This window comes from Emydura macquarii, unplaced genomic scaffold (assembly GCF_026122565.2).
Source record: "Emydura macquarii macquarii isolate MOO-44397 ecotype Brisbane River unplaced genomic scaffold, CSIRO-AGI_Emac_v2 contig_499, whole genome shotgun sequence".
NCBI lineage: Eukaryota > Metazoa > Chordata > Testudines > Chelidae > Emydura > Emydura macquarii.
In genome coordinates this window covers 1,614,754-1,620,350 of record NW_027130636.1, presented here as the reverse complement: position 1 = coordinate 1,620,350, position 5,597 = coordinate 1,614,754, and the positions used below count along the sequence as shown (strand labels likewise).

The following is a 5,597-nucleotide window of genomic DNA, read 5'->3' as shown; positions in this document are numbered from 1 at the left end:
AGAACTGATGTGAGACCATGGTCAACTCACATCATCTATAAATTGGAATGATGCTTCCTTCCCCCATCTTGTCTGTCTTGTTCATTTAGACTGCAAGAAATTTGGAGCAGGGGCTGTCTTTCACTATAAGTTTGTACAGCACCTAGAACAATAAGATCCTGATCTCAGCTGGTGCCACTAGAAGAAAAAGAAGAGGAGGAAGAAGAAGAATGTATATTTTACAGATGAGTCTTTATAAGGCGGGGACACCTGCAAATTGAGTATATTTACATCCTAATACTAATTTTCTCTTTTTCTCTCATTTTTCTTTTAATTGGTCCCATTCCCCCTCTCATAACTTTATCCTCATCCCAGCAAAGCAGGGCTATTGTGTAAATAAAACATGTAAAATACGTTTTAATATGGCAGCTATTGGCATCTACGTTTGTATTTTACAGCCCTTTAAATAAACACCACAAAGGAATGGCAAAGAGATATGACTGAGCTTTCAGGAGTTCACCTCTGATTCTCTCATCTGCTTTTCCTTTGCCACAGACATCTTCTGGGTTCACACAGCCATTGTTTATATCCTTCTTGATTTTCCAAGAGATCCAGGAACGACATTGCTTCCTCTAGATCATGGAAGAATTTAATTAGATTCCTCTAAAGAACTTTGAGTCTTACAGAAGATTATGTTTTCCTTCCAATCTTTCCTCTTATAAACAGCATTATTTTTCTCTGAGTGGCTACACATGTATCAGAGAAGAACATTGTCCTTTTCACTTTGTTTCTTATTGTGTCCACTTTCCTAGATAATATTAAGGCCTTTTCTTTGTCTGGGAATTTTAGAATCTCATTATCAATGCCCTTGTCGGTGTATTAGTAAAAGGTTTTGGGAGAGAGCTATGAATCAAGCTCCAAGTCTCTATTGCAAAGATCTACTCATGTGTGAAAGAATATCACTTCTTTGCACTTAGTTATATTCTTGCTCTATGCTCCGTATATTTATGTTTTTGCTGTGTCTGAGCAATGTCCGCTTGAGGTTTACTGATTTGAGTTTGAGCTGCAGAGTCTCTGGGCCGGATGTTCAGCTGGTGTAGGTTGGTGTGCCTCCACTGAAATCAATGAGGCTACACTAAATTAACACCAATGGAGGATCTGGCCCTCAGTCTTTACTATCCCCAATTTAGCACTCTGCTTTTGAAATCCTCACTTGAAGTCCTCTACTTCAGTTTTGATCCCACTTGCTGATTTACACACAGAAGTCATTTGCATAGAGAATTGTGCTTTTCTACCTAGATTTAGAACTTGTTCTCTTGCAGCTTCCTGATTTCCCAGGCAGGCCTCTCCACTCTCTGCTTGGGACTTAAGGCAGACTACAAAGTATCAGTTCCACAACCAAACAGTTGCTAAATCCTGACCAAAGCATTCATTTGGCCTCAGTTTTTCCTTCAAACTTGTTTGCCGAGGGGATTCAGGATTTAATGGGATTTGGACCCTCAACTCCTACTGGCGCCTTTTGAAAATTTCACCTTACATCAATCCTGGCCACAGATTTCTGGTTCCAGCAAGCCGAGTTTGCTGCCATTTTGGGTCACATGACCTCAGCTAAAGCATATAAATTGTGACCTGGAGCACCCGATGCAGGATTTATCTCAGTTCTGGATCCATGCTGAGCGGAGACCCAGACATGCCAATTTGTGTGGCTCTCTATAGTCAACAAACTAGGACTAGGATGAGACCATCAGACTAATTTCACAGGTGATTTGCTCAGCATTATTTGAACCCAAGCCACTGTCGGCAAAAAACTCTCACACTCATCCACTCTATGCCCAAATACTGGCAGGAGAATTACATCAAGCACAGGTGGTCTTCTCGTGTTGCACAGCTGAGGTTTCCAATGGTAGGGGGTCTTCTGGGCAAAAATGCTTTATAATGCTTTATAATTGCTCCCTCTTTAGTTATGTATTTGTTTGGTTGCTTGGTCGCATATCAGTCCACAGGGGCCCTTCATACTAACCTTCGTTGCTTATTTAAAATGCAGCAGCCTGAACTCAACCATTCTTCGCCACCTGAGACCAGAGACCTGGAGTCCTTGACTCATTAAAAAGCGAGATGCAATTAAAGCCAGCACGGACTGCCTCCCTCCCATTCAATGCCCATGTCTGAGGCTCTCTTTCCTTTGTGAGCTCTAATGCGTATTTAATGTGCATCTTAATTATTTGATTACAATGGCATAATTATATAATTGTAATGTATTGTGCATGCTGGCTGGAAAGAGACTGGAGATGCTCATTGAGTGACGCTGGGTAAACAGAACAACAACATCAAGAAAGAGAATAAATATAATGAGATAATTTGGAAATGTTTAAGGAAATGGGCACTTTGGAAAATGAAACTAGCTGGTAAGGTCCCTCCCCCTCCTTATCATCAGTGTGAATTTTTCTCTTGTTGCCAAAATGAGAGCGAGACTATCCTGGGCTAGAACATTTTGAGTAAAGATGGGTAACATGCAAAAATGTTGGCACCTCGAACAGCATAACAAGAGTATGTGTTGTCATCAATATCTTCCATGTGCATCACTGCACTGACTATTGTCTCTGGAAATTAGACAAAGTACAGATCAACATGTTAGGATAAGTCATGAGGGACACATGACAGAGTTTAGTCATGTTGTTTAATATATGACCAGAAGGTGCTTAGATGGTGATGAAGGTACTATAAGAACCTATATAGACTAGACTAGAATACAATGCCCAATAAAGTCAATGGCAGTCTGTGACCGAAAGCACCCCTGTATTCACATCCAACACGTTATTATAATAATCTTGGTGCAAAATATGCCTTGTGAGGTATCATTTAAAACGCAACACCGCAATTATCATCAGTATTCTTCTATAATGCATGTACCAAATGCATATTAAGAGTTATGAACATAAGCTAAAATTACAACTACAATGTGCTTACCAGACAAGTCTGAGGAATGGGTAAACCAGTTTCTCAAAGTCAAAGAACAAGCTGATGTTTCTAGCTTGGAGTCATCAAAGTTGATGGGCAGTCACCTGTCAAGTGGCCATCCTTTGGCAACAGAGGGGGGCAGGAAGAGATCGACCTATATTTTAACAAACAATAGCATGGAAGCTCTTTCACCACAAGACTCCATGTCTCCATCCTCACAGTTGGAATGAACGTTATATAGGGGTATCCCTCAAGAAAATGCATTTTAAAAGGTAACTGGACTATAAAAGTGAGGGGCAAAGATACCCCCAAGCTCTCTCCCCCTTTCTCCCTTTCACCTAAGAAGACAACGAACCAGCCTTTTGATTTTCCCTGACCTGACATTTTGGTCAGCAATGTTGCTGGAAATCTGTGATAAGGATTTTACCTTGAACCAAGTATAGATGGGTATAGTTTAGCTACTAGAACAGGGGTTCTCAAACTGGGGGTTGCGACGCCTCAGGGAATTGTGAGCTAATTATGTGGGGGTCGTGAGCTGTCCAGCTCTGAAAGCAGCGCCGCCACCAGCAGCAGCGCAGAAGTAAGGGTGGTAATGGGGTGCTAAGTCCGCTGTGAAAAGTGACATTGACAAAGTTTCTTTGCATCCCCCAGTATTAAGCAGTAACTATTAAAAAAAATAACTTTTCTGCTTATAACAATAATTCGATAATGTGTTTTAGTCTTAATTTAAAAGTGGTGAGAAAAGGTAGATTCATTTTAAACAATAAGGTTATAAATTTAGCATTTAAAATAGTATTAAATATAAAAAAATATTTTTAATTTACAAGGGAGGGTAGCACTCAGAGGTTTGCTGTGTGAAAGGAGTTGCCAATACAAAAAGTTTGAGAGCCACTGTACTAGAAAGTGTTTTATCTTTATTTCTCTTGTAACCATCTCTGACTTTAATACTTTATACTTGTACTCATTTCAAATCTCTCTCCTCATACTTAAATGAACTTGTTTTATTTTTTAATAAAAATTAATCCAGTATTGTGGTTAAATTGAACCATTTGGGTAACTCCAGTTAAAGTAGCAAATCACTGTTCGTGAGCGACCCAGGTTGGAAGCTACAACAGCAAAGCATTATGCGGCACCCAGAGTTATGGGGAAAGCGGTGGCACAGCCTCTCATTGGCCTGGATCGCACCCCGGACTGTGACAGAGTCTCTCTAACTTATGTCATAAGGGTATGGATCAAATCAGTAACATCCAAAATAGCGATATACTTTTTCTGAGAGGTGGCATTGTTATCTGGGGTTCTGTCAACCCAAAGCTTATGGTAACTTTACTTTGTGCGAGGTGGTGTCAGGAAATAAGTCAAATGGAGACACGGTTGTCCAGCTGATAGATGGACTGGTAGAAACAGTATAATACAACAATACTCTTACTACAAAGCTATGCTTTATTTAGGCTCAAGCACCACACGAGCGTGCTCTTACTTCAAAGCTATACTTTTAATTAGGCACTTACACACGTCTGCAACAGGTTAGTAAAACACCCCAACCCTCAACCCTTAATAATTACCGAAGTTTGGGGCGGCTTTCAAGAGGGAACAGAGAAGGCTTTCCGATTGGCCAGATCTTCCAGCAGTCGTTGGAGGATCCAAAAAACACTCACTCATTGATTCCAAACAGAGATTCCTCCCCTATTTATCTTTGTTAGTAGACAAGAAAAAAAAGTTTCAAAAGCTAGACCTAAGATTACCAGAGTACTTAATTAGCGAGGTATGTTCTGACAGAATTTGCATATCTCAAGGCTGGGACAAACATCTCCCAGAGCGCATGCATAAATAAACTTACTGGTCTTTTCCTGAAACACAGATCCCAGCACATCTCCCAGAGCATCAGGAAGGGAGAGTAGGGTCAAGCATAGGTTGATAGAGGGGATCCCCTCCCCTCCTGGCTTAGTCAGGCCAAGGCTGCACAGGCCTGGCCTATCAATTTTGGCTGCTGTTAGCAACAAGTATGATGCACTATCACGTAGTCATTGGCCCTTTTACTGATCTATTCAAAATCTCCCTGTACAGCACCAGAGAAAAGGCATTTATATGCTAGACAAATGCAGGTTCTAATGAAACAGTAGCATGTGAATTCCCATGACTGCCTGCTATATTTATAAATTATACTTTTATACACCACTGTGGTGAACTTTCTGGCTTTTGTTTTCTTGAATTTGTGCTGAACTGCTTTAGTAAACATTTGCAAAAGTCTCAGTGAGAGGGTCTGACCCGTTTTAATAGAACTATGTAAACCCCCTGATCTTTCAAAATATGAATTTCACAGCTACTAATACTGTAATTCCTCTAACACTAATAAACCGCACAAATGTAATTAAAAACAACTACATATCTGTCAACTACACTAATACAATTAGTCAAGGCGCAAGCTTGTAATGTGAAAGTGGACTCTTGACTACATAACTCCAGTAAAATCAACCTCTCACAACTATGTTGCTCAAGCAGAGTTCATGCATGATAGCTTGTTACAGTCACATAAAAACTTGATTTACCAATATTTACATTCTCCCCAAACTGTAGTTCTGACCTCATTGTGAATGTAGGGGCCTGTTGCTGAATGCCCTGTGCCATCTGTGTACATTTACATCAGCATGGTAACATATTAG

The 5,597-nt window shown here is 40.3% G+C and overlaps 1 long non-coding RNA gene across 1 annotated transcript; it reads right to left on the bottom strand.

Annotated features, from left to right (window-relative positions):
- Positions 1-203: 203 nt before the first annotated feature.
- LOC137146958 (uncharacterized) lies at positions 204-4,630 on the bottom strand. Its single transcript, XR_010918105.1, has 3 exons — positions 4,500-4,630; positions 2,947-3,091; positions 204-611 (listed from the first exon to the last, which is right to left on the bottom strand). It is a non-coding gene; the product is annotated as an uncharacterized lncRNA (long non-coding RNA).
- Positions 4,631-5,597: the final 967 nt, after the last annotated feature.